Source organism: Sminthopsis crassicaudata, chromosome 3 (assembly GCF_048593235.1).
Source record: "Sminthopsis crassicaudata isolate SCR6 chromosome 3, ASM4859323v1, whole genome shotgun sequence".
Lineage (NCBI taxonomy): Eukaryota > Metazoa > Chordata > Mammalia > Dasyuromorphia > Dasyuridae > Sminthopsis > Sminthopsis crassicaudata.
The window spans coordinates 497,073,651-497,100,397 of NC_133619.1; the positions used below are offsets into that span (position 1 = coordinate 497,073,651).

Sequence of the window (26,747 nt, forward strand, 5' to 3'; positions counted from 1 at the left end):
AGGCAGCCTGCAGCAGTTAACTGGAATTTCCCATAGACCATCTGGGTATCTGGGGGCAGCAGCTTCTTGTGTGGCCTCCCTCAACCACTCACTAGCATGAAATTGTGCTAGGTGATGTGTCATTAGCCAAGGCAATGGGCTCTAGGGAACATAATAAAAAAGGTTTCTCCTACCCTAGGGGAACTCTCAGTAAGAACAGAATTCCTAAAATGCAATGCCTGCCCTCCTTTCTAGCCCAAAATGAATAATTTCTTCCCAGCAGACCAGGAAAATTACAGCAATGCCAGACCTGTGAATAGATTTCCCAGGTTCACAGATGAGATTAATTTTTGGTTGAGAAGGTTGTCCACATAATTTAGCATTCCATGTCTGACAGTTGGCACTATGACACATTTTGTGGGAGGGTAAATTTGCCTCTCCTGATGTCAACCACAATATAATGAATATTTAATTCAATTCAACAAAAATGTATTAAGCATTTACTCTGTAGATAACACTGTGCTAGGGAAACAAAAAAAATTTAAATGACCCAATTCCTGACCTCAAAAAGATTATATTCTACTACATTTGTATTCCTGAAACACACTATTTCATAAATCACTCATTAATTATCTTTTAAATTGTTCAGTCATCCCAGTCAGTCTGCCTGACTCTTTTGTGATCACATTTCAAGTTTTCTTGGCAAAGGTACTGGAGTGATTTGCCATTTCCTTCTCCAACTCATTACAGATGGACAAACTGAGGTTCAAGTAGCTTGCCCAGGATCACACAGTAGTTGAGGTCACATTTGAACTTAAGAACATGATTCCTTCCTGACTCTAGGCCTGACACAGTTCCACCTAGCTGCCCAGATTTAAAGCTATTCACAATATTGTCTACCTAAGCTACCTCTTAGACTGATAAGTTCCACAGGTTAAATACTGTGTAAAGTTGGTTAAATTTGATTAAAAGTCTAGTGATACTACTCTTATTTTAGATTTCACTGGCTTCTCTGGTATGAAGTGAGATTCATTGGTTATACATATGGGGTTTCCTCTAGGTGGGGAAATCACAATGAAACCCAACAATCCTCTGGCACAGTGAATGTTTGGAAGGGAAAATCAAACATTTCTGACAAAAATTCCAGTTTCCTACTGGCATTTCTTCAAAACTTCTGTGTTGGTGCTGCCATCTAGTTCCAGGGAGCAAAATATAAATTGATTATGTTGAGAACAAAGGCTGAGATATGGGAAACCTCAATACTGTTTGTAGCTCTAGTCCAATGTCAGTTCTGTAATCTTGGAAAAATAATTTCATATTCTCTGAGCATCAGTTTTCATAACTGAAAAGTAAGGAAATTTGTCTAAATGACTTTTGGGGTCTCTTTTAACTTAATCTTGTGATCTTTGTTCTAAAGCTATGTAAGTCTATTGGGTATACTTGCTGCTATTTTATTTGATTGTTATCTTTAAATTTATTTCTTTCAAAAGATAGTAAGGGAGTGGGAAGCTAAGGTTTTCCTCAGTAAAAACCAAGGAAAAGAATCTATTTAGTCATCTCTGAGCCTTTTTATCTAATGCTTTGAGGACATTTTTATATCTTTCCCCACCCATCCTATTGTCAAATGCCCTGTATTTATTTATTAATGATAATAATATTGACATATTTTTATCTCTCCTTACTTCTACCCTAATGACTAATGCCTTGACCCTATTTATTGCAATTGTTCCTGAAATTCTTCTTTGATCTAGTCAATTTCTAGTTTTCCTGTGCACTTCCAAAATTGGAAGAGCCTTATGTAAAATTCTGAAGCTTGTTTTGGTACTTTCCCAAGTCTCATTCTGTGCCTGTCCTACTCTTACTGGTGTGTCTATGGGACTCTCTGAGACCTCCTGTGACTGTTTGGCTGTCCAGATTTCCTGGTCTTTATGTAGCACCTAGTTTTTGACTAATTATGAAAATCATGGTTTGATTAAGTAGGAAGTAGTATGGTATCATAGCAAGATCATTAGATTCTGAGTCCTAAGTCTAGTTTGAGTTTCGGCTTTATCACTTACCAGTTTACTTACCAGCCTCAGTTTACTTATCCATAAATAAATGGTTGGGATGATGATATCTAAGGTCTTTCCAAACCAAAACATGAATGATCTAAATCTTTCCAGGTTTTATACAATTAAAAAAGTAATGATCTGGATTTAATAAACATCAAAAAAGAGAACCAGGAAAGATTATATATGAAAATTCAAACCTGTGTTAAGTAAGCTTTAATATTTTACACATATATGTATATATTTAAAATTTCAACATGTAACTTTCAAAGCTGTCCTGCTTGTGTTTCCTTCTGAATTTCCTTCTACTCTCTTCTATGCATTTGAAGATATGATTCAGTGATCCTCATTTTTTTGTGGGGGAAGACAATCCAACAATAGCTCCCTGCTCCCCATCTTCAAATCTTCCAACCACAAATACAAAAGGACAAAACATACTTTAAAAAATAAGCACTCTCAAGCAAAATAAATCCACACAAACATTTCTCTCACTCTATAAATTCTGTACAAGCATTTTCATGTTTAATAATCCAATTATTCCTAATTAGTGAATCTACAAATGGTGTAGCAAAATAAGCTGAATTTCATGCAATTTGGGAAAATATTTTTGGTTCAGGATGACCAGGGAAGCCCTCCATGGTAGGAAGAGCTCTGATCTTAGGGTGAGGAGATTCAGACCTAGATCTGAATTTCAGAGCTTTAACTTTAAACTGCAACTCTGTAACTTAGTAGTTAAATGTGGTTGTACAAGTCATGTAACCTCCATGTAAGTCTCACTGCTTTTTATTTGCAAACTACAAAATATCATATATATTTGAACTATTGTTACTTTTAAATATCATTATTATTATTTACTTTCCATTATGAGATGTCTGGTTCTTCTTCCCTAATTTTTTTTGAAAGGTAATTGCCCAGAGTTACAGAGCTAGTTTATATTGAGTATCTATGGCTGAATTTGAACTCAGGTTCTGCTAATACCAGGGTTGGTGCTCTATCTATTGGACCATCTAACCCCATTCTTCTATATTTTTTAATTCATTCAACACACATATAATAAGTCCTTACTTTGTGCATAGCTCCATGAGATGCTAAGAGAGATACAATGATAATAACAGCTCTCCTTGTGGCGTGAACATAGTCGAGAAATAAGTGGGACAACAAAGATAGATAGAATATACAATATTAAATGGTAAGGGCATTATCCAAATGAACTCATACTACTAACATACTTAGAGCAGCTAGGTGGTAAAGTAGATAAAGTGTTGGGCCTGAAGTCAGGAGGACCTGAATTCAAATGTGGTCCCAGAAATTTATTAATTGTGTGACCCTAAGCAAGTCAATTAGCTGTTTGCCTCAGTTTCCTCATCTATAAAATAAGCTGGAGAAAGAAATGGAAGACCCCCCTCTAGTATCTTTGCCTAGAAAACACCAAATGAGGTCATGAAGAGTCAGACATGACTGAAATGACTGAATAAGAACAAACATTTATTGCAGTTCTTTTTGCAGTGGCAAAGAGCTGGAAACCAGAGGGATGCCCATCAATTGGGCAATAGCTGAACAAATTATGCATATTAATGTGATGGTATATTACTGTGCTGTAAGAAATGAGGAAATCAAAGGTTTCAGAAAAACCTGGAAAGGCTTATTTGAATAGATGCACAGTGAAGTGACTAAAACCAGGAGAACAATTTAAACAGTAACAAAAACGTTGTAATGACAAAACAGCTTTGATTATCTCCTGTCAGTGCATCCACTATGATTCCAGAGGGCTGATGATGAACCCATCTTCTGACAGAGAGATAACGGATTCAAGAGTGAGTGATACATTTTTACAGAGTGAGAGATATATTTTTGGATGTTACCATTATAGATATTTGTAGCATATTTTCTTTTTTTCAGTAGGGAAAATAAATGTTTACCAAATGGATAAAAAATAATTAAATTTAAGGAAAATGTTCATTATCCCTTCACATAACTAAGTGCTACATGATGTCAGTGGCAGGAGGAGCAACTGTTTCCAACTAGGAAGATAAGAAAAAGCTTCTTGGACATGATAGTATTTGAATTGGACTTTGAAGAAGGTATAGAGATTCTATAAGCAAAACAGGGAGGAAGAATAAGAAATCTTCTACTACCTATATGGTATGTGCATCCTTAATCTCACAGGGGCATTTTTCCATTCCAGAACATATGGGAGTGTGAGTGTGAGTGTGTATGTGTATGTAATGTATGTAAATATATATATATATATATGTATATATACATATATATTTAATTTATATCACCTTATTTTACTACAAGAAATATTATCTCTAAATATTAAAAACTAAAAAATTGCTTTCTTCTCCAATATAGAAGCCAACCTCTTTTTACTTTATTAGATAGACTTTGAGAACTTCTCTAGGTAAAAAAATAAAGTTCACTATGCAGGTTGTTGATGGGAATATTTGTCTTAATGTGACTACTCTTTCATCCTGAGAAGATGAGGCAGTTCAGGGATCTCCATCAAATGCTCTTTTCTCTGATCTCTTCTGGAATAGCTGAGACAATTTCACTTGGTTCATTCTCTCTCTGGTGAACCCATCAAACATTTTTTTTCATTCTTGAGATCTTATAAGAACACTATCTCCTTGTCCTACTTTATAGGTTAAAATATCCTGGCACAATCAGGGGATACATCTCCAAAGGCAAGAGTTCAGATACAGCTTCCCCCTGTCTGCTCAGTGTACATCCAGAAACTTCGTTACTGGGAGGGATGCCCAGGCAGTGAATGGAGGAACAGACCTGGAGGCTTGGGACCAATTGTTCTTGCCAGCAGCCTCAAAGGCATTAATGGGGAGTAACACAAGCTCCCTAGCTATCATGGCCTTAACCATTTCTGGTTGAACAGAAGCAGTGAAACATCTGCCCAAATTCAGCTTCTTGAATTGGACTGAATTATTATACACAAAGATGTCTGATATCATGGGTTATTGAGAGGCTTTTCCTTCCCTTTATCTCACACTGAACAGAGAAAAGAAAAAGTGGGGATAATTTTGGAGCAAACCACAAAGTCAATGCTTAGGAGAGCAAGTTCTTAGTAATAAAATGGCTCATTGTTTCTGATAAGGAAAGAAACATGGGTTTAAGTTGCCAGAGGGACTATAAGACTGTTTGTAAACATTTTAGGTAAGCTGTAAAAATTTTCTTCCCTGAAGAGCTGTAAGAACAGTATAAATAATTAGTGCTGACAGCAGGGGGATGGATTTGTTGACCTCTGGCACTCCCTTCTGACTCTGAGTCAGTGGAAATTTGTTACTAATAGAGAAATAAATAGAAAAAAAAATCAGAATAATGGCACTGCTGTTATTTGTCTTCTTGTTCAAAGAGGATCAAAATTATATCACAATGCCAGGATCAATTTGTGGTGTGTCTCGCTGTGGACAATCATACCAATAAGAGCTCAAAAGACTATTGCTGGTCAGGCACAAATAATCTATATGATCACTTGGGAATGGGATGTTTCTAAATTTGCACATCTCACATTTCTTTTGAGCTTCTGCAATAATTGCACTAGTAGGTATTTCAACAGATCACTCATAGAATTATAGAATATCAGCATTGTAAAGGAAGTAAAAAATAATGTAATCCAATCAGAACCTAAAAAAGAATTGCTTTGATTAGATCACTGGTAGTCAATGAAGTTCCTTTTGAATATTTCATCATATGGGGAACCTACTACCTTCTGAGAAATCCTAAACAATTCTAATTATTAGGAAGATTTTCCTTCCTCTTGCCTAAAATTGTCTCTTTGTAACTTCTATTCTTTGTTCAAAGTGTTTTCACACAGGGCTCAGGAGAACAGGGCTAGCCTGTAGAACTATTACTAGAAATTATTGTGGCTGGGGCAAATTCAGTTGGTTGGCTGTGGACATATAATAACAGTAAGAGAATCATCTAATTCAGAGTGTAGACTTACCAGGGAGGGTATGCCTGTGTCCCAGAAAGTCTAGTTTCTATTCCTTCAAAGGATGATGGGGAAGGAGGACCTTGGGAACGGGTATCCACAATGATGGGCTGATCAGAGGCAGTTGTACTTAGTGACATCACAGGACTTTGAAAGACTAACAAATGAAGTACAAGGAAGAAAAATGACTCTTTCAGATATGGCACACCTATTTCTTTTGTGTGACTAGAGCTATTTGTTACAAGTAAGGACTTCTGTTTGGGGGAAGAGGAGTCATATAGGGATAGAGATGGAGAATAATGATGGTGTTATAAAAAGAAAGGATCATTGGTGAAACATTAAAAAAAGAAATATGAAAGCAGAAGGAAATTCAGAAGGGGAGACAGACAAAGAGGGGATGTTCCTATCATTTCAAATTTAATATATACTTTTGAAAATTCTAAACTGTATGTGCTTCCAGAATCTGCTTTTCTTTTTCTCTGTATATTGAAATACTCATACTGATTGATGTTTGTTAGGTTCAAAATGAAAAAGGAATCATGTTTCTCTGAGGAAGAAATATCTCCTTTTCATGAAGAAGTTCTTTCCACCATATCCCATGTTGGTCCTGAGGCAAAGCCTTGATTGTATATGCTAACTATCTCTACTAATTGCTCTTTTGAAAGATAATCTAGCAAATAAAAGAAGCCAGTTATCATGTCACCTTTTTCTCTTTTCAAGTCTTAGTTTTTAAGCTAATTATACCCATTTTCTTCCAACAGAGATGATACAGCCTTGGTATGGGCTCAGGAATAGAACACAGGCATACCCTGCCCTGGTAAGTCTAACTCTGAATTAGACAATTCTCTTACTGTCATTATTTTGGTCAGCCTCCTCCAGATGTGCTCAGATTTGTCAATGTCCTTCTAAAAATTGTGGTTCCTAGAACTGAATATTCTAAATGTGGCATGTCCAGAACAAATACAGCAGAAAAATGCCATGCCCCATTCTAGATCTTATTGTGCAATAATGTAGCTTAATATTGTCTTAGTTTTTGTGGCTGATAAATCATCCTGTTGATCTTATTGTCCCCTTAAAACATCCATATCTTTTTTTTCCCTCTAAACACATTGTTGAATCATTCTTCCTCCATCCTATAGTTTTGCAGCCAATTAAAAAAAATCACATCCCTATTAAATTTCATCTTATTAGATTTGGCACATTATTCTAACCTGGCAAGCTCTTTTAGCATCCCAACCCTTTTATTCAATGTATTTACTTTCTGCCCTGGCTCCTGCCTGTTAACCGTACATTTGAAAAACATGTATTCTGGGACTTCATCCAAGCCATTGATAAAAATGCTGAACAAATGATCCTTGGGATACTTCACTAAAGACTTTTCTCCAAGTTGACAAGCATTGAATTTTAAAATTTTTATATTGCTTTTTATCATGTCACCCAGCATTCTTCTGTCTCCCCCTGCTATTAATTTGTATGTGCTCAGGAAATGCAAATTTGTTTTTATATAAATATCTTAATAGAACATTTTTAGCAGAAATCTACCAACTTGCAAAGTCCTATGGAAAAGGACTTTTGGATTGTCCTGTCAGCTTCTCCCTTATTTCAATGTGGGAGCAAGAGAATAGATTTTATAATTCATGACATTATTGCAATCTTCAAGAAATTAAAAATTTGTCCGTGCTCATGTAGGGGAATGATGATGTCTCATGAGCTGACTAAGATTTGCATTGAAGACTACAAATGGAAAGAATGCAGATCTCTTTTATTAAAGAAGGCTCAGAATAAAGTATGTCTGATGGATTCTATTCATTACTAGAGAGTTGTCTTCCTAAGAGATATTCTTCAATTGTCAAGGTAATAAGCAGTCTACAAACAGGTGATGGTGTATAAATGCTAATGATAAATCCTCCTAAAGAAAATGAAAGCTTGGATTTCTCTGCAGCCCAGTTTAGTTTATTCTTTTTCTGATGAGAAGCTACAATCACCAGACTCTTAGATCACCTTTGATCTATAATTGGCTGGGTCATCCATATGAGAGCCTTTCCTTTTTCTCTATAGAAGATGGGCTAGGGACATAAAAGAGAAAGCCTGAAAAGCCTTGTTCTTTTGGAATTGCTAGGGAGTTTACATAATTCTCTGGGACTAAGTTCAGATTTGGATTGGGGCACAGAAGAGAATTATTCCAGACTAAGTGACTCACAGAGAAGCTCCAAGGGAAATAAGATATTTGGTGGTCTCATATATGGTCTCTACTAATTGACAAGAAACTCCCAAGGTCATAGGTTTTAGAGCTGAAAAAATTCTTGGAGAGCATGTAATTTGACTGATTCATTTTATAAATGAGAAAACTGAAGCTATAGAAAAATGAATTATTACTATTCCACTGTTTCTGTTACTCTCAGCCTCAAGAACTAATTCAAAGGCTCTTATTTTCCACCTTTCATTCTAATATTTCTTTCATGGACTCATAGAATGTTAGATTGGGAAGGCTCCTTAGAGATGAGTAATCCAACACTTTTGTTTTCAAATAAAGAAATTGAGGCTCAGGATTTTTTGGTTTTGTTTACCATGAATAAAGGAAAAATATTTGTCAAGCCCTTTCTTTTCTATGTGCTAGGTACTAAATACTGGTGATACAAATACAAGCAAGACAGTCCCTTGCCTTCAAGGAATGCATTCTAATGGGAGAAGAAAATACCTAAGGGGGATCTAGAGAAGTGGGTAGGAACAGTTAGGTGGCACCTTGGTACCACAGACTACTGGGCTTGGAGTCAGGAAGACTAATCTTCCTAAGTTCAAATCTGCCCTCAGACACTTAACTATCTATGTGATCCTAGGCAAATCACTTAAGTTTGTTTGCTTCCATTTTCTCATCTGTAAAATGAGCTAGAGAAGGGAAATGTCAAACCACTCCAGTATCTTTGCCAAGAAAACCCCAGATGGGGTCACAAAGAATTGAACATGACTGAAAAACAACTAACAACAATACTAGAGAAGAATGTGGCATTGTGATTTGGTTCCTGATAAGATAAGACAAAGTTTGTTGGAGAGTGATTAGTAAGGTCAGAGTTTAAGTAACCTGGTTTAGAAATGGTTAGGAAATATCATAGTAGTTCTAGATATGATAAGGTTCACCTGTCAGAGCCCAGAGTCCAAGTTCCAGTTAGAAAGGAATGAGGACATGGCTTTTAGGGCCTTTTCCAGGTCTAAAACTGTGACCTTATGATGATTCTAGTCATCCAAATACATAATTTGAACTCACACTTGACTTTTCATTCTCTCTTATCTATTCACATTTAATCAGTTGATAATTCTTGCCAATTCTATTTCTATAATATATTTTGAAAGAGAATCTGCATGATATATTAACTAGATAGCCAGCCTCAAAAATCAGGAAAACCAGAATTGAAATCCACCTCTGACATATACGTGTCTTTGGGTGTGTCAACTTCTAGCTAGAGATATCAAACACTTAGCCAGGAGCTCCCCAGTATGGTCTGAACCAGATTAAAATGTAACTAAGAAATATTTAACAAAATAAAAAGACAATAGAACATAGATAATGTTAATTGTGATTCTCTAAGAGAATATGTGACCTGTAAGGATTCTTATGAATAGGTTAATGGTACCCCATTTATTTGATTTGGACACCACTGATCTAGGCAAAGCTCTAAGATTACAAATTTCAGGAAAGATTCTAATCTTCATTGGTAGATGGAGGCTCCCATAAGAGTTTGCTATACCAGTCAAATCAGTTCTGGTCTTTATATTTATTTTCAATATTTCTTTCATCCATTCCTTTTCTTCTCACATGGCCTCAGATACTTACTATCTACATGACCTAGGCAATTCACTTAATACTTTTGCCTCAATTTTCTCATGTGTAAAAGGAGTTGGAAAAAGGAATGGCAAACCACTTCAGCATCTTTGCCAAGAAAAACCTAAATGGCTCACAAAGAATTGGATATAACTTATAAACAGCTAAACAAGAGAGAAGAGAGTGGTCTTACTTTGATGCCTTACTTTAAGCTCTTCCTAGGTCTCTCTTGGACTCTCAAAGTTCCTCCTAATTGATCACCCCATTTCCAGTATTTCTCATCTTTGGTCTTCCTTCCTCACAGTTGCCAAAAATTCTTCCCAAAGCTCAGATAGAACTGTGTTAGTCCCTTGCTCAATAATCTTTCAGGGATTTTTTATTGCCTATAGAATAAGTCCAAACACATTTTTATAATTAAAACTTTTCCGTATGGCCTCCTGCCTTTCTATGACTCCATTTTATACTATTATCCAGCCAAATTGGCTGATTTGCTGTTCTGAGAGCCAAGCATTCCCTTTTCCTCCATGTTACTATTCATGATGCTCCCAATGCATAGAATACCTACCTCCTCTCTAATGAGAAATCTTGGACAAGGTACACATGGTAGATGCAAATGTTGAATAATATTAGGTCAAAATCAGGACCTCAGTGAGAGGGAAGAGTCAAAGAAGATTTTAAGATTGCCAACTCAGATAACTGATCTGTTGCCCCTCTTCCTTAGAGATTGGACTTTGACCCCATGATGCTTATAATCATTATCAATATTATTATCTAGCATTTATATGTCTTTAAAATTTGTAAAGTATTTTACATGAGTTCATTTGATTATTACAACAATTCTGTGGGATGGGTGCTATTATTATTATTATTATTATTGCCAATTTACAAATGAAGAATCTCAGGCTGAGTTATTTCACCAGGATAAAACAGAGAATAAGTCTATGAGCCAGGATTTGAATTCGGGCCTTACTGAGTTCAGAATTAATCCTACTTCACTTGCCTGCAATTACTTTTATTTTGGCAAGGTCACATAGTTAATAAATAGTAGTTAGGTCTGAAAACCAAATCTTTCTATCCCAGAACAGTGTTCTTTCCAATGTATAATGTTTCTGCCTTGCATTCTAGAGCCTGAATGATAAAAATAACGATGATAATAATTGTAGAGGGCTAAAACTCTTGAGTTAATGCACTGATGTCAGACATCAAAGCACTTAAGGCTAATTACCCACTAGACAGTATTAGAATATGCTTGGAAAATGGCCCTTCCCACTATCCTGTGATGCCCCAATCATTTGATGTATACAGAGAATTGTAGGAGGGACTAAGGGGTGGAGTAAGACTAGCCAGAGTCACTTCTGGGCAGAAGATGAAAAGGTGAGATTGCGGAGATCCTTCGTGTCCATTCCCTTCACTTCTACTGCTAAAGATCAAGAGTAAAGACTAAGGACTTTTATTTATCCTGACTCTGGCTGATTCTAAGGCATCCAGGGTGCTAACATGGTCATCAAAAATAATAGTAATAATAATAATAACACAAATAATAATTATGATTTCCCGTCAAAGCACATTAATTGTCTCACAGAGTTTTCATTATGAGCATAATTAATCCCAATTCCTAAATAAAGATATTGAGGTCTGGAGAGATCAATTCAAAGGAACTTAAATTGACTAGATGAGCTAGGTACTGAGAACTCAAAAATGAAAGGGGAAAAGAATTGTTATTTTTATCTTACCCAAGATGCCATATACCTTATTCACAGGGGTGAAGGGAGGAAGATGGGTAAAACTCACCAATAATTTTAGATTAAAAACCCTGAAAGTCTTTAAGCTATGATGTAACTGTTGGCTTTGATGCCAGGTGAAGGGAAGAGGATGCTGGGGACTGGGGAGGTGAAGGGTGGGCTGCAGTCAGAAAACTCACCCAATGCTTTGTTTGTCCTGTGGCTGCCAGGATACTGTTGTAGCATTTCCCAGATTTCAGTATGACAGATGCCCCTGGCTAATTGGCTACTCATTTGGGTTGCATCCTTTGAGGATTCCCCATCACAGGGATGAGAAAATAACAAAGCATCATAAATTACTTTTTGGTATCTGGAGAGAAACAAATTCCCTATTAGTAGAACTATGACCAAAGCCCACAGTTATTTTGTCATTTACAAAAAAGAAGAAGAAAACCACCAAGCAGAATTTAAACTAAAGTTAAAAGCAAATGGGGAAGACAATTAAAATGGTATCTGTTTTTCATGAAGGCCAGGCTCACAGTACAGCATCTGATAAGAGACTGAAGGAGTTGATCTTTCCTAGAATAATTTTCTCTTTGAAAAAAATTCAGGGGCAAAAGCATTCTTCATTTGAATGAAGTTTTTAATATTTATTTGAATAAATTAGCAATTCAAAATTATAGGGAGGGTTAGGAGAAGCTGAAAACAAGTTACAAGTAGAGACTATGAATTTTCAAAGGTCTGATGTTTGTCTTTGGAGTAATTCAAAAAAGAGGAAAAAAAAGGGTTTGCTAAGCAAACCTATTGGCTCTGGAGGCTGGAACATTTTTAGTTGGGTCTTTACTTCTATTGTGGGGAGGTTTGCTTACCAACAAGGGAGCAAGTGGCCCTCAGAGCTGAGAAACTGAAAAGGGCTATTTTCTCTGGTTTCCTAAATTTATTTTACTTCACATTTAACTGTGGATTATCCAAAGATACGCAACTTATATTCTTCAGAATTATAGAGATAATTTATTCCTATTATTCCTTTTGATAATTATTGTTAAATGTTTGCATCTGAAGATCTGCAATATGCTGATTCTATAACAAGATCCATTTTTGAGATGACTGGAAATGAAGGTGATATGATCTGAGAAGGAAAGGAACTGATCATATAAAAGAACAAGAGTTTTGAGATGGACAGTCCTAGTGCTGGGCCCTTGGAGAATGTCAGGCATGAAACCTAAGAAGAATAACAATAAAAGAGGGATCCAGTGACTCTCAGGAGAAAAGAGAAAAGTGACAGAGAAAGCAGCAGAAACAATAGAAACAACTGTAGATGTCTCTGTAGTGATGGATGCATGCAGCATGAGTAATAATACATTAAAAGAGTGCTTCATTGGTATTCAGAAAATAGGCAAAAAACAAGTCCTCCAAGGATTGGGTTGCTAGATCTGCTATGGAAGATTGATGTAAAGGATGGCCCAGGATTAGGAATAGTGCATGGGTTGCTTTCTGTATCCTTGAAGGGAATGCCCCCTTAGATAAATCATACAAAACTACTAAAGCATTTCTTTGTGAACTGGGGGCTATATACTTCATCTCATTTGTGCTTTGTATTTATAATATGCATGTATTATATATAAATGCATATATATGTATATGTCCACATAGACTATTTCAATATATTCTATACATATAGAAATAAGTATTATATATGCACGTATGTATATATTATTGCCATTATCTTGCATATGAAGAAAATGAAGTTCAGAGAGGCAATAAGACATTGTACATAAAGATCCTTTCAAATGTGGATTTAGAAAAGGAGCAGTTAGACAACACAGTGAATAGAATGCTGGGTCTGGAGTCAGAAAGATCTGAGTTCATATTCCATCTCAGACATTTACTATCTGTGTGACTTTGGACAAGTCACTCAACCTTGTTTTCCTCAGTTTCCTTAAATATAAAATGAGCTGGAAAAGGAAATGGCAAACCAGTCCTGCATCCTTGCCAAGAAAACTCCAAATGGAGTCACAAAGAATTGGACATGACTGAAATGATTAAACAACATAGACTTCAAAACCCCAAATATTAGCTCTAGCTAAGTTATATTGCCCAGCTACTTAAACTGTGGGTTGTGACCCCATATAGGGTTTGTGTGGGTCATAAAATTATGATTTATTATTAGTAAATGTTTTTATATACCTAAATAACTGAGGTCATGTAAAAATTTCTCAGGCAAAAAGGGATCACAAGTAGAAAAAGTTTAAGAAGAACTGCATTATATTTTGTTTGGCTAACTAGATATGTTAATTTAGTTCTAGTAGTATGTTCGATAGTTCTGCCCTAAGTCAGAGCTAGTAAGTGACAGAACTGGGACACTGGCCTAGGTCTTCTGAATTCAAAGCAATGCCCTTTCCATCACATCATATATGGACAAGCACAGTGCACGTATTCATGACTACTTGCTACACATGTATGGTGTGATTATATAAGACACAGTGTCCACATAGACGTACTTATGTGTAAACACAAGCATATATGTATCATGCATTTAATCATATATACATGTGTCATAAATGTGTTTTGCATATATATGTATATATACATATATATATATACTTACCTATATATAAATACATGCCATACACATTTGTAATAATGTAATGAACATTGTTTTGGATCCAGAAGACTTGAGTATGAGTTGTAGTTCTGCCTCACTAGCCCTGTGACTTAGGGGACATCCTTGTACTTCTCTCAGCCTCAGTTTTTTTATTTGCAAGATGGGGATAATAATACTTTACCATGGGTATACTGTAAGGATTACAAAAGACAACCTAAAAAGATCCTTTGTAAGACATCAACTGTTATATAAATCTCTGCTATTATCATTAATTAATAAAGAAGCTTAATAAGTAAATCAAAATGTAAAATCTTTGCATCTTTTTGATATTCCAAAGAATGGACTTCCAGGCTAGTGTTGGTTTATCAGTGAGGACTGGGAATGTAAGAGAGGAGAGAAAAGCATCAAAGGGATCCAGTAAAGGAATGAAGAAAGAATATGAATAGATGAGAAAAGATGAACATTCATACCTGCAGCTAGAGCTGGAACCAGGGAAACCAATCCTGGCTAAACAAGTCAACTAAGAGTCAAATACAGGCTTGAGATTGCCAGAAGGGACACCAAAGAGTGAAAATGAGATCCTTAGAGAGTGAGTAAGATGGCAACAGACATTACTCTAGGACATTGATAGAAAGGAATCAAAGGGAATGAGAAAACAAAAATATAAAGTCAAAACAGGGCGAACCAGAGTAAAATGGAGCCTTAGAAAGAAGGATAGTGGGTGGTAGAATGAATAGAGCACTATTGGCCATGGAACAGTCATTCTGTGCCTGTTCTATAGCTGTATCATTCATTGTTGGTTTTTTTTTCTTAATGTAATATCTGTCTTTCAACATAAATGCTTTTCTTCATAATTCCATGTAGTTGATTTTATGCATTTAGAAACCTTATTCTGAGAAAAGGTCCATGGGCTTATTGGACTACCAAAGGGGATTTATGATACAAAAAAGGGTAAGAAATTCTGTCTTGGAATCACAAATACTGATTCTGGCATTTATTAGCTGTGGACCTTGGGAAAATCACACTATCAAATCTGAACTTTCATTTTCTTATGAATAAAATGAGGGGTTGGACTAGCTGATCTCTGAGACCAACAATAATAATAATTATACGATAGGAAATATGTAACACCTCCTGGTGCAAAATCTGAGCACCTGCTGAATATCTAGCATGACATGATTTGGCAGGTAAAATTATACATCAAAAACTCTCTATTTTTCATAAATTAACAAAGGACAAAAATGCAGACTTCAAAATAGCCTTCAAAATTCAAAATAAATTATACTAAAACTAGAACACTGGAGTTTAATTATTTTCCAGTTGTGTCTGATTCTTTGTGATTACGTTTCGGTTTTAGTTGGTGAAGATATCAGAGTGATTTGCCATTTCCTTCTACAGCTCATTTTACAGATGAGAAAACTGAGGCAATAAGTTTAGGCCATTTGGTCAGAGTCACACAGCTAGTAGGTATTTGAGGTCAGATTTGAACTCAGGAAGACAAATCCTTATTGTAGGGCTGGTTCTCTATTCACTGTGCCTAGTGGATGCCTAAAGTAGAGCATTATCATGGGGGAAAATGAAATAAATTCAAAAATCCTATTGTGTATGATCTCCAGCCCGTAACAATTTAAAAACAATAGTTTGTTTAGATGTTGCCATATCAAATACTCCCAGCTACATAGAACAAAAAAGAAAAAAGTCAGTCAAAATATAGACACCTACCAGAGGAAATAAATACTATTGTGGGAATAGAAAGAGGCACTTATCCCTATTGCCTTGTCTACTATTAGCATAATACTAATGATGATTTCAGGGATCTTACAAAGAGTGAGTTCACATTCCAATAATTTTGCTAAATTATAGGAAGCAGTTATTTAATCTATCTGTGTAATCATCCACAGAGCATTAAATATAAAAGAATAATATGGCAGACTAGTCACTTATTGCAGAATAACTTTTATCTGAAATCCATTAAAAAGAGATAATAATAAAAACTACAAAAACAATATTTTAATGCTTTTTGTTTAACTACAAAAGTAGTTATTTCATCTGTCTTGGAAAGAGTCTAGAGAATATAAAATAAAAAACAATCCTAAGCAGAATGAATGACCAAATAGACCTAAAGGTAGAAAAGATTATGAAATTATCCTGGCAGCCCCCAAACAGCTAGACTACTGGATGAATCTTCTGACAGAAACCCAGAATACCAGCCTTCCTCAAATGGATGCCAGAGCCATTTTATGTCATAATTTATGTCATATTTTATGTCATAATTTAAAGGCTTTGGGGATTTAAGATATAATCTATGAATTAGTTGTTTTTCATCTATCTCTAATGTAAACCAAATAAAAAACCATGAGAATATGATAATTTATATTTATATATCACTTTAAGGTTTGTAAAGCACTTTATATGAACTATCTCACTTGATCATAAAATTTGAAAGCTAAAAAAGATTTTTGAGGTGAGCTAGTCCAAGGCTTATTAAACTTTTATGTGCCTTAGACCTCTATGGTAGTCTGGAAAAGCATATGGGCTCTATCTGAGAATAATTTGTCTTTGATGCATAAAATAAAATACATTGGATTACAAAGAAAACCAATTATATCAAAACACAATTATTGGAATATTTAATAAGTTTCCAGTCTCCTACTCTCCTCACCAAGCTTCCATCTCTCCCCCCACCCTCCCAGCCCAGCCCAGCCCAGCCCAGCCCAGCCCAGCCCAGCCCAGCCCAGTTAAAAACTATTGGTCTAACTAAACTTCTCATTTTATAGAGAGAAGTGAGACCAAGGTGCTTTGTTTTAGGTCTCATAAGTAACAAAACCAGGATGCAAATCCAGATCTTCTGACTCATCCAAGGAATCTTTATACTATTCCCTCTAAAATAAATTAATTATCAAGGCATAACAAGGATGAGATTGAGCAATAAAAGGTAATCAGAAAAATTATAAAGAAAAAGGATGAGCAGATCGGGGTTAGTAGATGGAAGAATAATTGGAATAATAACCTCTCAACCCAAGCATGAGGAGGGGAGAGTTGTCATAAGGTAGAAGCCGTGAAATTTTACCAAAAAAAAAAGAAGAAGAAAGAAGAAGAAGAAGAAGAAGAAGAAGAAGAAGAAGAAGAAGAAGAAGAAGAAGAAGAAGAAGAAGAAGAAGAAGAAGAAGAAGAAGAAGAAGAAGAAGAAGAAGAAGAAGAAGAAGAAGAAGAAGAAGAAGAAAGAAGAAGAAGAGATGTTTTGAGTGGCATTTGAAAGGAAGAAAGGAAGACTTCAAGAGGATAAGGTTTCCAAGGTTTCAAATGTGGCACCTGAAAGGATGTCATTGTTGTATTTAGAGTGAAGAAAATAAGGAAGGGGAAATTAGTTTTCATGAAACAAATGGAGAGCTTAACTTGGGACAAGTTGGGTTTGTGCTTCTAGCAGTTATTGAAGTGGAAATGCACAGTGGGTGGCTAAAGTCACATGACTGGATCTCAGGTAAAGAGTTTATGAGTAGAAATAAAGCTCTGGGGATATGAAGGAAGCAACACACTTCTACATTTGAAAATCTCCTTGGGTTTCTGTTGAAATGCATTTAAAAATTCCCATCATAACAATATATGATTTTGAAAATGTTATGGGTTCCAGTGTAGTAGTAAAATTAAAGGTCTTTCTTTAATGCTTTCACTTTTCTAAGGTTCTACTAAAAATTAGGCCTGGTTCTACTAAACTTAGAAGCATACTTGCCAGAAGTCTCTGGCAGAGGTCAAGCTATAGAATGTAGATGTTTGCTGATTTACTCAGTAGTAGGTGAGAAACACTCATGGAAACCAAGCATGTATCTTGAGTGATATGGAAGTCCTGGAAAAGAGTGAAAAGTGTTGAAATGTAGGTGATATTTTATAATCTCTTTTTCTAGTGAAATGTTAAGACTTTGGAAGCCAAGAGAGAATGCATTAAGTGAACAGGTGGTCACATAGATAGTATCAAAGAGCAAGATTAGATTTTCTGGACTATGGCTTAAGAATGATGGGATCTTGACAAAGAATAGAGTTCAAGACTCTTCTCATGAAAACTAAGAAAAACAGCTTTAGCTGGAGGTTTACCAGTCTGATCAGGGAACTTTAGTTCTAAAAGTGTGAGAGGGAGGGAGAAAAAAGGTTCAAATACAACAGCAAAAGTATGGAGGATAACTGAGTGGCAGAAAAGAAAAATAATAGCAGATTGTAGATTGTAGGAGCTTGATATAGAAGAAATCTCAGAGAGAAGGGACCTGGTAGAAGGCAGTGATAGAGGAAAGGGCTGAAAACAATGTATATGATTTTTACATGCTTTTGAACCAATGCACAGAGTATGGATAGAGAGTTTCAATTTTTCTTCTACTAGCAGATTAGCTCTAACTTACACACACACACACACACACACACACACACACACACACATGTACACAGACTTCAATAACCTGAGGCAAAAAAAGAAGCTGATTTAAGAAAAATAGGAGACTCAAAACAGAAATTCTGACAATGAAACTGCAAATTATAGGGATCAGAAAGAAAAGAGTGGAGGAATAATTTCTCTAGAAACTAGTGTTGCTGCACAAGAAACTCTCTAATTTAAAAAAGAATGTTTTATAAAATTCTATGTTATGAAAAGGCTAGTTTTATTCCATAAATTAAAAACAAAATAATAAAAATTAAAAAAAAAACATATCTACCAAAGAATGGAAGGTTAACAAAGATAAACAAGAAAATGCAAAAAAAAAAAAAAAAAGTATCAGAAGTATACTTTTCTTGGTCAAGGGATGGTTAATTCCATTGCTTAAATTTCTAAAATGTGATAATTCTAATGCTAAAGACCAGGATGAGCTAATGCTTGTAAAAATGCTAAGGATAACTTTAAAAAAGTATTTTAAAGCATATTATGTGGCAAGAAAAACAAGAAAGGGATAGGACTACTGTTTGGTGTAGATATTCTGCGCACAATTAAGTACTTAATAAAGTGCTGTCACAAATGTTTACCAAAAAACAAAACTACAAAATCCTTATTTTGTGAAAATTTTTTCATATCAAAGTTAGTGACTTTCAAATTGAAGACTGTAGGCCAAATATATTTAAGGAGAACTAGAACTTATTTATAGTGTTTTAAGGTGTGTTATTTGTGCAATTCTCTGAGACAAAAATTGCAAGTAGCATTATCCCCATTTTATAGATGAGGAAACAAAGGCAATGAGTGGTGATATAACAGAAGCATAATTAACTAACAAATATCTGAGTAAAATTTAAACCCACAAGTCCTTATCCCAAGGCTAGTGATCTATCCATTTTATCACTCTGTTTCAAAATAAATAAGGAGATGGTAAGAGGTTTCTAGTTGTCCTCTGTGAGTTCAAATTATCTGGTCTGAGTATTAGAAGAATAGGATTCTTAGCTCTATTGTTCAGTCATTTTAGTCCTGTCCAACTTTTCATGACCTCATATGAGGTTTTCTAGGCAGAGATACTGAACTGGTTTGCCATTTCCAGAGGATTTCTTCTAGCACGATATTCTTTGAAGCTTAAGTATGAGATACAGTTCTTTTTCTCAAGTAACTTATGGTCCAGATAGGGAATATATTGTTATATGAAATCATTAAATAAAGTAATCACCTACAATATGTCAAACACTCTGCTAGGGTTTATAAAGCAAAGATGAAACAATTCCTACCATTAAGAAACTTGCATTCCAGCAAGAAAAATAACATGTTACATATAAATTAATAAACAATTTTTGGAGATGCAGCTAGAGAAATCTAGAAAAGCTGATGATGTTGAAGGAAAATAGATATCCTAAGAGGTAGAGAGGGGGGGAGTGTATTTCAGTCATGGGAGACAGTCTGTGTATAGGTACAGTGGGGGAAGATGAGATGTCATGTGAGATGACAGATAGTCAACTAACACTAATTAAGCTTCTACTATGTGCTATGAGGCAGGCTGGCTAGTTTGACTAGGAATAATGGTGCCCAAAAGGGAGTGATGTATAATAAAACAGACAAATTATATTATATAATGAAATGGGACACATATTATATGTGTTGTACATACATTTTTAATATAGTATAGATTTTTAAGTGTAATAGTGTATGCTGGAAGCAGTGAAATGTGTCTGCCTGGAAATGGACAAGGTGTCTTAGAAATAAGAAATACAATTTTGTATGTATGGAGTGCATTGGAATGCACAAGATTTTTAATTGTGTAGTTTGTATATATGTATGTATGTATTGTGTAGTTTGTATGTAGTATGGCAAATTTTTGAGAAAAAAACAAAACAAAAAAACAAAGAACCCACAATATTTTATTTGGTAATGTGACAATGGTATGTGGGGTGGATTGGAAGGTTAAGACCTTTCAGACAATGAGATCAACTAGAAGATTGCTTTAATAATTTAGGTCTGAAGGGAAAAGGCCCTGGGGCTAAAGCAGTGATGGTGGGATTACAGAAGAAATGATAGATCTAAAATAGGCTTGAGGCAGGGGTTCTATTATAAATATATATCTTTTTATTCTGACTTATGTAAAATATATACATACATTTTTAAATTTTGATTTAAGTAAAATATATATGTGTGTATATATATACATATATATAGGTATATATCTTTTTATTCTGACTTAAGTAAAACATGGTAGTAGGTGCTATGAATGCATACAATTAAGTACAATGAATTGGGCTATCAATCATTGTTGATAATTAGAAATGCTTCTAATACATTGAAAAAAATGCAATCAATGATTGATTGCATTTTTTTCAATGTATTAGAAACATTTCATCCCCCTCTTTTCTAATGCAAGCCAGAAAATGTTGGCTCATAAAAGCGGGGACTGCTTGGCTTTAAAGCAGAGAATACTAGCTGTATTGAGACAAACAGCACATACCCAAACCAGTTGGGGCAAACAGTCCTCAAACCCAAAGACAGTCATCAGGGAGAGAGAGATACAAAGACAGATGACTAAGAGCCAGACTCTCCCTCTTTTTGCCTTTAGTTGGCCATAGAGTGGCTTATAGCCTATCAGATTATTGCTGTCTCTTTCTTTCCCTGGGTTACAAAGATAATGAACCAGCCTCTAAGGCCACGTGTTAAAAGCCTGATTCAGACTCTTAACTTGCAGCAAAGATCTTTGGAAAGCTATCCCCCAGGGCCTCTGTTCACAAGAATAGCCTGCTTATCAAAATGCCAAGGTGGGAAGAACTAAAAAAAATCAGAATGACACTGGGCTGGAAGGGATTCATCGAGTCTATCTCAATATTCCTATGGAGGGCTGGCTGGATCAAAGTCCTCCTAGGAAGAAGATGCCAACTCCTTAACTTAAAAAATGTCTCCCAAGGACCACATTCTAGTGCTCTTTGCTCAGCCTAATTATCTCTACTGTACTTTAAAATTACTGATTTTTATTTTATCTTTAGGGAAGTTGAGAAAAGCCTTTTGTTGTTGGTAGTATCCACCCTAATCAGAATAACCATATTTTAAAATATAGCCAACTCTTGTTTTTTCAAATAAATAGAACAAATATTTCTGAAGATGGCCTGTCTACTTTTGTTGTGGCTATTATTCAGTCATGTTCACTCTTCTTGAACCTTAAGTAGGCCAGGCTCTTCTATCCTCCACTATCTCCTGGGGTCTTTTCACACTCATGTTAGTTGCTGCCATGACACTATCTATTCATCTCATCTTCCACCTTCCCCTTTTCCTTTTCCCTCCAATCTTTCCCAACATCAGGGCCTTTTCAAATGAATTCTGTTTTCTCACTATGTAGCCAAAGTATTTAAGCTACCTTGAGTTATTACAATGAATTTTTAATCTCCTCATATCTCTCTTAGATCACTTAGTTGGCCCAGTTCCTTGTCCCTCCCTCCCTCAATTTTTTTTCTTTCCCCAAAGTACTAAGACAACATTTGATCAGGGATTACAACACATTTTAACTTTAGCAAAACATAATTAGAAATATAAATTTGCTGCCAAAATGATCCTGTAATACACTCCAAGGCCACATAGACAATTCTCTGTCATTGCTCCCCTCCATCAGCACAGAGAATCCAAAGTCATTTCTCAAGAGAGAATCTGAAGCTTTTTTCTGATAAGCTTTGTAGAGTTTTATGGGATTATGACTGGGGAGTTGGAGGAGGGAGCTGATTCATTTTCAGAATAGTCTCCAGTTCAGGACTATGATTTGGCTTCCCCGGAACACTTAAAACCTATCAACAGAAAAGGGGTAACCCTGACACTTAATGGAGGATAGGATTTTAAGATTTCCTTTGACTTGTCCATAGTATGGAGGAATAAATAATGGATCTGAGGTTTGAATCCTAGCTTAAGCTATAAATGCTTAAAAATGTAACAAGGCTTTAGGACATCCTACACACACACACACACAATCCTATTAAGTAGGTTGTTGTTATTGTTCAGTCTTTATCAGTTGTGTCTGAGTCTCCATCTGGGATTTTATTGACAAAGATACTGAAGTGGTTTGCCATTTCTTTCTCCAGCTCATTTTACAGATAAGGAAACTGAGGCACACAGGGTTAACTGAGTTACACAGGATCAAGCTGTATTTGAATTCAGCAACATGAGGCTTCCTGACTCTAGGCAGTGATCTATGCCATTTATCTGCCCTGTTAAATAAGTATTACAGATATTATTATTTCAATTTTACAGATGATGAAATGATTGCTTAGAGAGGAGGCAGGGTGCTTTAATCAGTGATCAAATAAAAGTGAGATTTGAACCTTGCTATTGATTCACTTTAAGTCAGGCTCTCTTTCCACTACACCACTTGGTGCATATGACCTGTTATTGATTAACTTTGGGACTTGGGAAGAATCATAAAGTATGCTAGGTCTCAGTTTCCTCATTTGTAAAATGAGGGAACAATCTAGATGAACTCTAAGGACACAGCATTATGCAAAACAGGCCATTCATTGATAGACTGTGGAAATGGGATATTGAGCTTTCTTGCTGGTGGAGTAACTGAGAGACCATGGATGCAAGCTACTAGAGGAGGATGTTCTGTCCCGCTCTAGTGCCCTGGATCCATGCTGTAACAACACAGCCTCTGGACTAAACACAAATAGGTCATGGGTGCCTTTCTACTATGTGGAGTGAGTTTGGCTACCCATTAGCTATTAAAAATATAAAAGTTCAGGAAGGTTTCAGGGAAAGCAGAGGAAAAGAAAATTGGCGAATGGGGATTCCCATTGGTCTCCCCTGCTGTTTTATTACCTTCATCACATATAGACTGAAGCAGACATCAGAATCCCCAGACCAGAGTTCATGCCAGGCACAGCAGAAAAATCTGGGGCCAAGGGAAGCATCTGTGGGGACAACAAAGAGATTCAGTCTGATTGATGTGAATGCAGCAGGCAGCTGGGGAATCATGGAGGAACTGCTGTTTGTGGCTGAGCTGACCTGATGTCTCTGCTGGATTTCATGGTAGGACAGGCTCTGAAGTGCACAGGATACTCTGGGCAGGATGGGCAAAGCACAGTTTGAGAGAAAGTTGTTTGGGAAACCCTGGGGATGTGTGGCTTGGATCGTCCTGACCCATAAAGCTCTATCCACAGGAAGGTACAGGAAGTCCTCTTCTTTTTTCATAAATTTGACTGACCCTTTGGTTTCTTCTCTTTTAGTGTGGGCATACTGGACTCATCTCTCTAGAAAGGTAGACATAATGCTTCAATACCATCTGGACAGGAACTTGGTAAGAAATACCTGGTTGGGCCCTATTCATAATTCCTAGCAGGTACATCCAGCTGTTTGTGGATTTAGGAGGGTTTGAATTGGGGCTGAATTGGGGTATTGAGACTAGGATGGATGATGGCTCTTAAGGGTATGGAGTATTGCTCTGGGGAAGCCCTGTCCTGATATGTCTGTGCACACCATATATATGAGCTGACATCCCCAATAATAACTCCAACATTATATATTACTGGAGTCTAGTTCTATTTTTTCTCAAACCACCCTCCCTGGACCTAACTTTTGCACCCTGCCCAGTCTCCCTCACTTTCCCCTCACCACTGAATAGGGTAAATTCTATTACATTACACCTGTAAGTGGAATGATGTCATTTCTTCTTAGAGTGACAGTTTCTCTTTGCTTTTTATCACACACTTCCCACACCAGACACCTTTGTATTATTTTCAAAGTGTGATAATGTGGGTCTAGAGCTGTTCTAGAGATTGCAAATATCCTCTACAACTCTCTCTTTGCTGAGTCTTTTTCAGCTCTTCAGCCTGTCTTTTTAGGAGCCTAAGGATCGAATTCCTACCAGTTAGTGAACTTTGAGATAGTGCCAGAAAATATGTACTAGATAATGCAGGACCCATATGAAAGGCTAGACCACACTTCTGTCCTTGATGCTTTGACAAGACTTTCATGTATAATTCCTGAGCTTATGCTACTCAATCTCATGTCTAGATAGAAACTTTTGAACATTTGACAGTTAGGGATGGAATAGGTATGGAAAAAAGGACCTTGTTCTGTTTTAAAATCCAGATGAATTTATGCAGATAAGAGATAAAACCCAGCCCCAAGGATCTTTCACTATCTTGTGGAAAGGTATACAGAGCTTATAGACAGAATTTACAGGGTTTCTCTGTAAGGAGGTAAAAGGATTCACCGTGGTTAAATATATTAATCATAAGATTTAGAGCTGAAAGAGACTTCGTGGGTCATCTGATTCAGGAGTTCTTAACTTTATTTGCATTATAGACCCCATTGGCAGTTTGCTGAAGCCAATGTACATTTTCTTAGAATGCCTGTTGCCTACTTTAATAATGAAAAGAAATATTAAATTTCAGTTAGAGGATAATAAAAATAAAGATGTAATTTTTTTCTCATTCAGTTTTGCTAACCCCCTGAAGTCCAAGTTAGCAACCCCTAAGATTCTAGTCCAACTCCTAATTTTATAGAGAAAACTTAGGCACAAAGAATTAACTTCCCCAGTGTCACACAAACAGCAAATTGCAAAGCCAGGATTTCAATCCAGATCCATAGTTCTTCCCATTATACAATTATTCCCCTCAGGCCTGGCTTGACAGAGATCCTGACCACAAGATTCATTGAATAATATTATAACATTATAATATTATAATTATAAACATTATAAGAAGCTAGATAGCCAGCAACCAGAATATATGGCATAGAGAAAAATCTTCAGGAGATAGAGAATCTGGGTTCAAATTTAAACTGTTATTTATAACTCTGTGGCCTTGGGCTTGCCATTTTAACACTTTGGGCCTCATTTTCTGCTTTTGTAAAATGAAAGTATTGGACCAGATGACCTTTAAGCTGCCATTACTTTGGACTAAAGCTCAGGAAGGGGGAGTAATAGTGAAGAACAGTGTTTACTGCTTGTCAAACTTTAAAAGAGAAAGACTGGATTAATTTAAGATTTCGGCAAGCAGATCCCTCTCTGCATCCTATATGTGATACCCCCATCCCCACCCCCACCCCACACTTTTGAAGTGGCTGATGCTCTAGGAATCTCCCTTCCCATCTAAAGCCTAGAGACCCCTACACATCTCTATTCCCCTCTCCTCTCATTCTTTTCTCATACCCATCCTTGAACCGAGAGCTTCGTTACCGTTACAGAAACCTTCCCAATAGTCCTTAGGGTAGTCAGCACTAACCAGGGAAAGGCAATAAGAATTCCTCAAGCTACAATCCTGAACCACTCACCGGTCCCGGCGGCGAGATTGTCTCCCAGTTTCCTAGCTGAACTTTTAACCCCACCCGGATCCCTCTCCCAGCCTAATCCCTCCGCTGCAGGTGCCCTTTGGCAGTGCGGCCACCTGCTGAATTTGGCACGCACATCCATCCCCCAGGGACGCCTCCTCCGGCTCTACCTCAAAGGCTCGCTCAGTTCATCAACTCCCCTGATCGCTCCCAGGTTTCCCAGGCTGCTAAATAGAGGACAAAGAAAAAGAAGACAACTTACTTGTGAGAAGGGTGCTTCCCGTGTCCAGCTAACAGCAACTTTGGGGGTAACTGGTCGATCCAGCGCAGGGACAGTCAAGGATTCCCTCGGGAACTCTCCAATCCGAACCATTACCAGCACACGGATAGCTTCCGTCTCCGGAGCTCAGGATTTCTTAACCTCTTCCTACCTGTGCCTCTCCTTGGCCTGGGGCTATGTGGATGGAAGCTGGATAGTGCCATCCTGTTCTCTCTTCCACGGGTTCAATCACTCCCCCCTCCAGTCTCTTCTGCTTCTTGGCTAGCTGTCTTTGCCATCTCTCTCTCTCTCTCTCTCTCTCTCTCTCTCTCTCTCTCTCTCTCTCTCTCTCTCTCTCTTTCTCCTCCCACTCCCCACTCCTGTCTCCCTCTCCCTTCCCCCCCCCCCCCCACCAATTTCTCTTTTTCCGGTAAATGAATTTTCTATATAATAAACCTATTTAAAGGGCAAGGAGAGGAGGGAGTTAGAAAGCAAGAGAGCTAGAGTAATCCCATGTGATTCTGAAACATCATATCTGAATGAAAAGAGGAAAGGTGGGAGAAAGGAGAGAAAGCTGTTTCCTCCAGGAGTGAGTAAAAGGTCTGGGAGAAAAACATCTCAGTTTTTTCCTTTTCTTTCCCCCAGCCCCTTGTTTTTGCCTACAGCTATCTCTTCTACTATTC

The 26,747-nt window shown here is 36.7% G+C and overlaps 1 protein-coding gene across 4 annotated transcripts in view; it reads right to left on the reverse strand.

The window, feature by feature from the left end:
* KCNJ5 (potassium inwardly rectifying channel subfamily J member 5) overlaps positions 1 to 26,369 on the reverse strand; it is a 53,046-nt gene extending 26,677 nt beyond the window's left edge. For 2 of the 4 annotated variants that reach the window (XM_074303824.1, XM_074303822.1), the window contains exons 1-2: positions 26,068 to 26,369; positions 23,352 to 23,443 (exon numbers count right to left, since the gene is read on the reverse strand). The gene's annotated coding sequence lies outside the window, so the exon portion shown is untranslated. Of the gene's footprint in view, positions 1 to 11,711; positions 12,058 to 23,351; positions 23,444 to 26,067 lie in introns of those variants that run through there. The other 2 variants (XM_074303825.1, XM_074303823.1) reach the window with 1 other exon arrangement.
* Positions 26,370 to 26,747: the final 378 nt, after the last annotated feature.